This window comes from Canis lupus, chromosome 7 (assembly GCF_003254725.2).
Source record: "Canis lupus dingo isolate Sandy chromosome 7, ASM325472v2, whole genome shotgun sequence".
In the NCBI taxonomy this organism is placed as follows: Eukaryota; Metazoa; Chordata; class Mammalia; order Carnivora; family Canidae; genus Canis; species Canis lupus.
In genome coordinates this window covers 11799143-11809963 of record NC_064249.1, presented here as the reverse complement: position 1 = coordinate 11809963, position 10821 = coordinate 11799143, and the positions used below count along the sequence as shown (strand labels likewise).

The following is a 10821-nucleotide window of genomic DNA, read 5'->3' as shown; positions in this document are numbered from 1 at the left end:
CCTCACTATACTGCTTAATACATTATTAAAATAAAACAGCAAGTAACCAGCCCCAGGTCAAGAAATAAAACATTGCCAAGACCTCAGAAGCTCTCACCTTTTGCCCTCTTCTGCTCCTTCCCTTCCTGCTTCACCTCATTCACTTCCTTCTCCTCTTTAGCTCCTGCCAGAGAAGCTTGGGCTTAGCAAGTCGGGAAGTATATGAAGAATAAAGGAACAGACGATGAGGTAGGTTCATTCCCCTACTTAATGGTGGGTCAGAAATCCCTTTGTACAGCAAACATGAATATTCTACAGTCCTAGTTGTCAGATTTTATATTTTTAATTTTTTGAAGATGTTATTGATTTATTCATGAGAGAGAGGCAGAGACACAGGCAGAGGGAGAGCTCCCCATAGGGAGTCTCCCCATGAGGGACTCGATCCCAGGACCCTGGGATCCCACACTGAGCAGAAGGCAGATGCTCAACCACTGAGCCATTCAGGTGCTCCCCAGTTGTCAGTTTTTAAAAAGCACCCACAGGGTGTGGGATTCTCAGCACCGTGGGAGCAGAGTCTTGAGCAAGGGAAGGCACTGCTTTGTTCAGCTGTATTGTGAACTGTCAGGAAGTTGGAAATCGCAGCTCCCTTTGGGGATTATCACAGGGGCCTAACTAGAGCCACACAGGCACCTGGTTCTAGGGAACAGCAGCCAGGGAAGGGGTCAGGCTGCAGCTGGGCTCCCAAGAAAGTTGCAGAATCCTGAGGTTGAACACGTCTTGCAGGATTTCTCAGAAGCCCCCACACCAGAGAGAGTACCTCAGAGCGATCCCAGGGTAATAGAACCGGGGATGACAGCAGCGTCTTGTGTCATCTTGTGGCTGTGACCAGCAACCTTTTCAATATTTATGTTTTATTTTTATCTCAGTGTTAGAGAGGCATTATTTGTGCACAGCCTGTTAAAAACAGTTCTGAGGGAAACACACTTCCAGCTGCTTCCTCCTCTTTTCCATCTGCTGCATTTATGCGTCTTTGTGTGCGTTTAACTGTTGCTTGTTGGTGTAATTGGGGTTTTAGTGAGGACAGGGGAAAAGATTCCCCAAGGGTGGGTTGTTGGTCCAACTGATCTGAAAAAGAGGACCTCGGTTAGTCACTAATAAACCTTCAACTTCCACGCAGAGCAATAAAATAAATACCAAGTAACTTTAAGTTTTAAGAGTTAACTTGCTCCAGCAATATTTTTGTATTCCTATATTTATGCACCAGCTACTCATTCCCCCATTTAATCTTAAATATGTAAATCCTCAATTTATCTGGAATTACTTAGTGAAAGGCTGATGTGTGAGTGTGGCAGATTATAATATTCCATCGCCACCCCTGATCCTCTTTACCTCTTATTCTTTTCATAGCAGATCAAAAAAGCTGCGTGCGTGCCACAAGAATATATTATTTTAAGAGACTTGGACTTAGAAATTGATTTCCTTGATGAGAAAAAGAAAAGTCTCCTTCTGACCCAGAGGGTCACTTCATAATCCTGTCACTCTACATCAAAAAAGCCTTTTTTTTTCTTTTAGGAGAAGATGAGAATATTTCTGAAAAGGAATTAATTTTTCAGCTATAGTAAAAACAGTGACTTGCAGACTTAGCCATCCCAGAAGAGGGGCCCTTTTCAAAATACATCTCTTGTGATTAAAACAAGTTCTTGATATATTTTAGGGTCGGGCAGTTTTCATGGAAATTGGGATTTGTGCCAGGGAATGAACTTGATATTGTATTTTATTGATGATTTTAAGGCTTAAGTTAGTTTTAAGGCTTTTTTTCTTTTTTGTAAAGGGATTTCACTGCTTTCAAATACATAATAATAACGCTTGAAGTGAGCAGCTATCCTCCTTGTGTGTGGATTTAAATTAATAGGCTATTAAACAGCACGTGATTTTCATCAGGTTTTGATTGAGGTTCAACTTCCTATACCAATTTGCGTTCCAGGAATGCCTGTACCTGTTTCAGAACCTGTCCAACCAGGGCAGTGGCTATCGATTCTGTTGCACTTTTGAACCACCTGGGGAGCTTTACTAACTACTGGTGCCCCAGCTATACTTTTGGAAATTTTGATTTAGTTGATATGAAGCCCACGCCTCAAAGTGCTTTAGAAGCCTCCCAAAGTGATTCTGATAAGCAGGCAGGGTTGAGAACCACTCAGACACAGTGTATTCTGAAACCACCTGGCATTCTATTATTATAAATTATCTGTTGCAACAGTCTACCATTTGCAGTTTAGAGTCTCTCGTCTCTCTTGTTGACATATAGTTTTCTGATGGAAGTTTCCTAACCTCTTTACTAAGATGAAGCATCAGAACATCTATTTGAATCCCCCAAATTAATATTTCAGTGTTCATTTTACTGATGGATATAAGGAGGTTAGAAATAATTATTCTCATTTCAGGATATGTGTGTGTGCTATGTGTGCACGTGTATAAATTCAAAGAAAAGACTAATACATGATGAAGTCTTAGCAAAATAATGGAATGCAAGGTTCTTGCCTGCCCCTCTAAGCCCCACACAAAATTATCTCTACCAGGGGGGGCAGCAATTCCATTACTAATTCATTTCTTAGCTTTAAGCTTGTTACCCCAGTTGGTAATCCTTAAAGGTAATTTGATCCCAGAGGAGATAGTGTTAGATAGCACTAGTTCCTAGTGTCCCAGTGGGAAAGAATGTGTCAGATCCTTCTGGACACAGGGTCCTGGAGAAAGGTGTGGCCAGGCTGTGTGACCTCATGGGCATGTGACCTGTGCAGTAGCACAGCATGCCGTGCCGAGGAGGGCCCCACACTTGGCTTAATGCTCTACTGCTGCCATCTTGAAATTCTTTATAAAAATTTTTAAACAAGGGTCCTGCTGGTCTTGGGTATGGCCTCCAAAGATAAACTGTCTTTATTGCTCTGTGGGCTCTGTCAGGGACCCAGTGAACTCAGAGAGAGGGGTTAAAGAGTTGTGGATCCACAGAAAGACCAGAGTCCCTGGGACCATAAGTCACCAGGATGAGGGGCTGAGCAAACACCCACTATTACCACAGGTTCTTAGGAGGGTATATTTGGGATCACCTCTAGCCTACAAGGACACTGTGGACAAATTGTTCATTTACAAATATCTAGCAAGCACCAATTATATGCCAGGCATCAGGCTAACTGCTGGGGACATTGTACGAAGCATGCATGAATCATCTACTGGAACAGAAAAATAGTCAACTACAATCACGTGTGCAAAGTGTTATGGCATGGGATGTATGAGGTGCCATGGGAACACCATTCAAGGGCACCCACTTCAACTTGGGTCGGGGAAGTCGGGATGTCTCTGCTAAGATAGATAACTAGCGATCAGCCATGGGAAGAGGAGGAATTAGACTATCCTAGACAGAAGGAACAGCATATGCAAAGGCCCAGGTAAAAGAGAAAACTGTCTTAGAAAAAATGAAGTTCAGTGTGGATGGAAATGCCAGGAAATGCCAGAGAGGGGGAGTGCTAAGAGATTACTTTGAAGAGATAGATAGAGGGTTGAGATGACTGATGGTCATCAAAGATGAACGTGTTGACTATTCCACTAGACCACAGAACTAAGGAATGGCTTGCAGGCATTGTATTACCTCATCTTCACAAGGACCTCATAAATAGGTTTAGTTGTTAACCCATTTAATAGAGGAGGAAACTGAGATTAAGTAATTTGCTCCAAGTACCTCAGCTAGTAAACTGCAGAGTTAGCATTCGGATACAGTTGTGTCTATTCGAAGAGCCAGAGTCCCACGTCACTGTATCACGTAGTTAAGAAATTTGGGCTTTTATTTTTTATTTTTATTTTTTTTTAAATTTTTATTTTATGATAGTCACACACACAGAGAGAGAGAGAGAGAGAGAGAGGCAGAGACATAGGCAGAGGGAGAAGCAGGCTCCATGCACCGGGAGCCCGACGTGGGATTCGATCCCGGGTCTCCAGGATCGCGCCCTGGGCCAAAGGCAGGCACCAAACCGCTGCACCACCCAGGGATCCCAGAAATTTGGGCTTTTAACCTTAAAGAAATGGGAAACTATGAAAGGATTTTAAACAGGCAGATAACATGAAGAACCCTGCATTTAGGAAGCCGATTCTGGCTACAGTACTCTGAGTTTCATTCAGGGATTCTGGGGGTTCATTTTGTGAATTAACAATAAACTCTTGCTTCACCCTTCTTTGCTCCTCCAGCTTATCTTTTGGACAAAGAAGCCCAAACTGATTGCTTTGATTTCTAATGGAAAACTTTGGATAGAATTGGGCTGGGGGTGGGGGTGGGTGGGGCGGTGCCTGGATGGCTCAGTGGGTTAAGATTCTGACTCTTGATTTTGGCTCAGGTCATGACCTCAGGGCCGGGAGATCCAGCCCCCTGAGTTGGGCTCTACCAGGGCATGGAGCCTGCTTAAAATCATTTGCAAAGCCTGCTCCTTCTCCCTCTCCCTCTGCTGCTCTCCCTCTCCTGCCTCTGGTCGTGTACTCTCTGTCTATCAAAAACCAAACACCAAACAAACAATAACAACAAAAGATGGAGCAGACGATGTAACTCAAGGCTGAAAATGAAGTTGTCGGTTTATCTCTCATTATGGAGAATTGCCTGTATATTGAGCCCATATACATAAGACAAGCAATAAAAGGTTTCCAAATGATAACTTCCACTGTGCAATTTTTAAAAATTAAGTCCTTATTATAGGGCCTTACAAGATATGGTAAAAATTAACACATATCCAGAAATAAAACAAAAAATCAACTAAAAAACCCTAATATCTTGCCCCTCTTTGCCTTCTCTTTCTTACAAAGGGTATTTTCTACCTGGCACTTTCCTGTCTGAGAGATTCTCTATCCACCCTCCTCCCTCCCCGATAGCTTTTCCCCAGAGGCTCTGTCTTTTTATCTCTGAGACCTTGTATTTCTGATGCTCTCAACTTCTGTGCTTCCAGAGACACAGCATGATCAAGCGGGAAGTGCTTGCCATAACTGGGTTCAAGTCTCAGCAGTTTTTGACCTCTGGGCTCTTGGTGTCCATTTCCTTGTTATAAAACTGGTAAGTTAGTATCAACCCAGAACACTGGCTGGGGACCAGATGAGATAAAAGTATTTGAGAGGACTCTGTCTCTTATAGGTTACCTGTTGGTCCCATTTCCTTCCTTTTCACTTAGACCTCAGTTCAAGTGACTTGCCTACCTGACCTTTCTCTCAAAACCAACTGTCGTCCTCAACTTCCCTGCCCCCCAGCCCCAGGCCCCTCTTCACTCTCTACTGTGGGGCAGTCAAAGGCCCCATGGTAACACTTGGCTCTGCAAGTGGTTTACTCCTTTTGATGGATATACTAGAAGAAGCTCCCCTGGTCAGGCTTTTTGGGGGCAGAAGCCAAGTCTGATAAATGTTTTGACTATTCCTCCGGGCCCCTCCAGAGGTCTTCACATGGAAGGAAGTCGCAAATGAAGCCCTCATTGGTCATCAGCTGGAAAAAGCACATACAATGTGAAGGGGACAGGATGGCTCCCCTCCACCCTCCCCATTAACATTAGTGAAATAATAATTTTCCATAATTCCTTAAGCTTTTAATTTTATGCTTCTTCAGGGACAGTGGCTGTGCCCGTGGCTTCTTATTTATCGGTTAATGTATCACCACTATCAAATTCCTGGAAAGCTTGTTGAAATACAAGCTTACTGTTCCCAGTTCCAGAAGAGGCAGATGCGGTTACACTCGATATTTATAGAAGAGTCCTCAGCGAATCTCTCAGGATGTGGGCCTCTCTTTAACTCCAAAGAGAAGAATACATTTTTTGGTGTCCTTTCTTTTTCTCTCTTCTTGCACAGCATTCTATCGGAGAGGACAAACCAAAAGAGGGAGGGAAAGGGGAGAGTGTGACTGTGCAGCTAAGGAGTCTGGCCGGGTGTGGTCCCTCAGCATCATCGGGGATCACAGAGTGGTCCTTACTAGGAGCCAGGCGCCTTGGGAATTCTTTTACTAGTCCTAACAATCCTATATAAGTAGGTACTCTCTCTCCACTTCACAGTTAACACAACCATGGCACAGAGAGGTTAGGTAATTCACCCAATGTTACTCAGCTACAAATGGCAGAACCAGCGTGTAACCCAGACGACTGATTCTGGAACCTGAGTTGATCATCTCTGGGCTGTGCTGCCCATATAGCACAAAGGCTTAGGATAGTAAAGACTTTGCAATTACAGGTATCCACATGTAAACAGGCGAACTAAGGCTGGCCCCGATGCCACCTGAATATAGATAAGAAGGAAAGGCCAGGGCTCAGAAAGCCGTGGGCTTGTCCCAGGGCAAATCATGCTCAGCTTTGTATCTGTGGGCTGTGTGAGGATCACAGGAGAGCATTCAAAAGCCCTTCATGCAGTGCTGGTACTCCCTGGGTGTACGACAAACAACCTGGGGAGGGTGTGGGTGCCTTTCTCTTTAGTACACCCCACCTTCCTGCCCTCCCGATGGATGCCAATCATCCAGGAAAGCTCTCCTTTCCCGTGCACCAGGAAATGGTCTCAGAATGCTCTAGAAAACCTTCTCCAAAGGATTGCCGCTGGCCTGGAGGATGAAACCTGTTTGTTATGCTTGCCCTGGCCCACAGGGGTGGAGATCGTGTCATATTTGTATTTAGTGCTCGGTCTATAGGCAGCCTTCGGTGAATGAATGACAATACTTACGGAACTCAAGCATGTTTGCATTTACCATGGATTCTGCTGTGACTCCGATTAAAGCCAATGGTTTTAATCAAGGCAGAATATCTTCTTTAAACACAAGGATTAGCCTCTATGAAAAGAGAAATGTAAACAGGACTCTAATTAGAGAATTTACTAATTATTCTTCCCTGCTGAGGACATTAGCTGGGGTTTAGTCTTTAGCTGTGACAGCCATACGACTTTCTCTTTATCTCCAGAAAGGGAAAAATTGCCTGGAAAGATTCATTTCAATACCCTGATTCCTTTCCTGCTCTCTTTCACCCTCAAAAAAAAAGATATTCCAGCATGAAAGATCACAGACTCAGCCCAAAACAGTGGACCCAGGTTGACGGCATTCAGGAAACTGCACACTCCTGGAGCCCCGACTGCCGAGCCAAAGATAAATCGGCAGGAAGATTTCTTTGGAATGATGTGAATTTAATGAATCATGAAAAATATCCCCAGCTGTTCTTAAATTTAAGGGAGATTGAGTGATAACAAAAGATAGTTTCCCTCCCTCTTAGATGTAGGTTGGAGCGGAAAGAGCGGTGGTTTAAAAAAAAAAAAAAAAAAAAAAAAACCCCGAGGCCAAAAGCTTGCCTTTTCTTTCCCATCTCTTCTATTGTTGAAGGGGAAAAAAGCTGTCTGCAGTCAGCAGCCACTGAAGGGCATGATGAAGAGTGTTTGCTATTACCAGACTTGAAGAATTCTCCACTCTGATTTCAAAGATCAGGCTGCCCTTGCAGGCAAACATTTAGAAAGTGATGGGCTTTGCTCTTGCCCCCTCCCAACCCCCCAACCACCACCATCCTCACATCTCCTCCAACCTCTTTATTAACACATTGACTCGCTGAAATTAAAAATAATGATTCTCCCTCTCCTCATCCCAGCTGCTGCAACCCTCAGTACCCTGGTCCTGGAAATCCTTATTAACCCATTGATTGGTGTGGTCTCCCAGGCCTGTCCTCAGCTGGGAGATCTAAGCCAGGCCTTGGTGGGTTTGGCTGTTTCAAGGATACCCAGCTTAGGTCCTTGAGATATCTGTGCTAGAGGGTGGAGAGAGCTTTGAGCAGGACTTGAAAAACATGACTTCCCTTCTGTCCCCTACTTTCCCTGATAGCCCTCAGCCTGGGCTGCCATGGGTCCGCTTGAACAAGCAAGCCATGCACCGAATCAGGAGGCCAGGCCCCAGGGCACAGTGTCCAGGAGCACAGGTTGCTCTTCTTACCTGAAAAAGCACAAAGCAGGTGGGTAGCCATGAGGGCCTGGTTCACCTCTGCCATCTTTGGATCTATTACTTCTGGATAAATTTCCCTTTTCTTCAAGGTGGGTGAGGAAGGCTAACAGATGCTAAGCAAAGTTGTGGTTGTTGTTGTTTTTTATCCTGAAAGCAATGTTTAATATCTAAGTATAGCTGAGAGATGTGTTTGAGAATTAGATGTGCTAGCCCCTCTCTGTAACCCCACTAGAAGGGGTTCAGAGAAAAGCGTGGATGATGGTGATAATAATGTTGAATATTAATGACAAACTAAAATGGAGGACTTAAATGATGTACCAGGCACAATAGTAAATGCTTCTCAAACATGATGTATTAAATATGTACAACACACACACACACACACACACACACAGCCAACCCTCCAAGAAGCAGATATTGTAATTGTCTCTATCAAACCACTGGATGGACTTGGTGAGATTTTAACAGGAAGAAAATTTACTTTTTGTACCACTCTCTCCAAGCCCTGTTAGATGACTTTCCTTCCTCCTGGATGAGAAAATTCGGTAGTTTCATAGTCTGCGATAGTCATTTTTACATATAAAAAAATCCGTCAATCAAGACTATGCAATACTTGTCCAGAAGGATAGGCAACTCGATCAATGGGACAAAAAAGTCAACTTGGAAATAGCCCCACACAAGCACAACCCATGGATTCTTGACAAGGGTGCAAAAACAATTCACTGGAAGGAGACCATTTTCAACAAATGGTGCTGGAGTAACTAGACATCCAAGCAAAACATGAACTGACCCAAACTTCACACTGCATATAAGAATGATCGCACAATGCATCATATGCTTTAATGTAAAATGTAAAATTATACAGCTTTTTAAAAAAGATTTATTTATTTATTCATGATAGACATATATATAGAGAGAGGCAGAGACACAAGAGGAGGTAGAAGCAGGCTCCATGCCGGAAGCCTGACGCGGGACTCGATCCCGGGACTCCAGGATTGTGCCCTGGGCCAAAGGCAGGCGCCAAACCGCTGAGCCATCCAGGGATCCCCCAAATTATATAACTTTTAGAAAACAATATAGGAGGAAATCTTTGAGATCTAGGGCATGGGGAAGAGTTTTTAGACATGACATTAAAGCGTGCTCTGTAAAAGAAAAAAATTGATAAATTAGAGGACAGACAAACTACAGACTGGGAGAAAATATTTGCCAAAAAACAAAGCTGAAAATGGACTCATGTTTAGAATATGTAAAGAACTCTCAAAACTCAACAATTAAAAAAGGCAGATTTTATAAAATGGGGAAACCGCATGAAAGAATATTTTATCAAAGAAGATACATGAGGAAAGGACAAATGAGACCAGGAAAAGATATTCACCTTCACTAGCCATCAGGGAAGTGAAAATTAAGATCATAATGAGATCTTACTACACACTTACTGGAACAACTAAGTGAGGCCATGACATGCCGGCAAAGATGTGAAGAATCTGTATCGCTCATAAATGGTGGGAATTTATGCTGCAAGTCACTCAGGAAAATAGTTTGGCAGTTTCTTAAAAAAAAACCAAACCAAACAAAAACAAGAACAACAAACAAAAAAGTGGACATAGACTTACTGTGCAACTCAGCAATCACATTCCTGGGCATTTATCTCAGAAAAATGAAGCATGTCCACAGAGAACCTGGGTATGGTTGTTCATGGTGGCTTTCTTTCCTTAACTCTCTTTGTTCCAACAGTGGAAATGACCAAAATGTCTTGCAGCGATGGCTAAGCAAGATGTGGTATGTCCACACCACGAAATGCTACTCTACAATAAAAAAAAAAAAAAAAAAAAGGCCTTTTGATACATTTAATGTGGATGGATCTCAAGGACATTATGTGGATTTTTAAAAAGCTCATCTCAGTAGGTTAAGATGTATGATTCTATTTCTACAGCTGTCTCAGAATGACACAGTTATAGAAATGGAGAACCAGTTAGTGGTTATCAGGGGTTAGGGATGTTGGGAGAGGGTGGTGCTGAGGGTGGTGGTAGGATTACACAGGTGCAGCCCCAGGTGGTCATGGAATGGTTCTGTATCTTGATTTTCCTGATAGCTGACATTAATATGAATTTGAATATGTGATAAAATGAGGCAGAACTATACAAACACCATGCACCAATGTCAGTTTCCTGATTTTGAGATTATACTATAGTTATGTAAGATGGAACCACTGGGGGAACCAGGTGAAGACAACCTGAGACCTCTCTGTACTCTTTACAACTTCTTGTGATTCTATAATTATTACAAAAACTTTAAATATAAAATAATGCACCTTGCAGGATCAAGCATTATTTTCCAGCATAGTACAAAATCATTAGTATCTAATTTTATTTGAAGCCCCTCCCCTTACTAGCACTGCCAGATCAGGCCTGCTCCAGGCATAATTAGGGCAGGCTAAGCCATGCTGTAATAATTAAACAAAAAAATCAAAACAAAAGTCTCTGAAATTTTGGTACTTGAGCATAATAAAACGTTGGCACCTATGTCCACAGTGGGTAGGGCAGTTCACTTCTGAGTAGTGACTCAGAGATCCAGGCTCCTTCCATCTTGTGGCTCTGCCATCTTCAACCTGTGTCTTCCATGACCACCCTGGGAGGAGAGGGAGAATAGTGAGGGAACTTTATGGCAAGGCCTGGAAATGTCCCCCTATCATTCTCACCTATATCCCATTGCCCAGAAGTTGGGCATTGGAAGCCAGCTTCACCTCAAGGGCTGTTGGGAAATATGATCTTGCTGCATGCCCAGGAATAGCACTCATAGTTGGAGGGAGGATCTTGCAGTGTGGTGGGTTGCAGGTGATGAGATTCTGCATTCCCTGTAGAGGGAAGGGTGAC

General features: G+C 43.2%; 1 long non-coding RNA gene across 1 annotated transcript; it reads right to left on the bottom strand.

The window, feature by feature from the left end:
- Window positions 1-6540: 6540 nt before the first annotated feature.
- Window positions 6541-9985, bottom strand: LOC112648419 (uncharacterized). The gene is made up of 3 exons (XR_004817691.2): window positions 9562-9985; window positions 7940-8095; window positions 6541-6802 (listed from the first exon to the last, which is right to left on the bottom strand). It is a non-coding gene; the product is annotated as an uncharacterized LOC112648419 (long non-coding RNA).
- Between the last annotated feature and the right edge of the window lie 836 nt (window positions 9986-10821).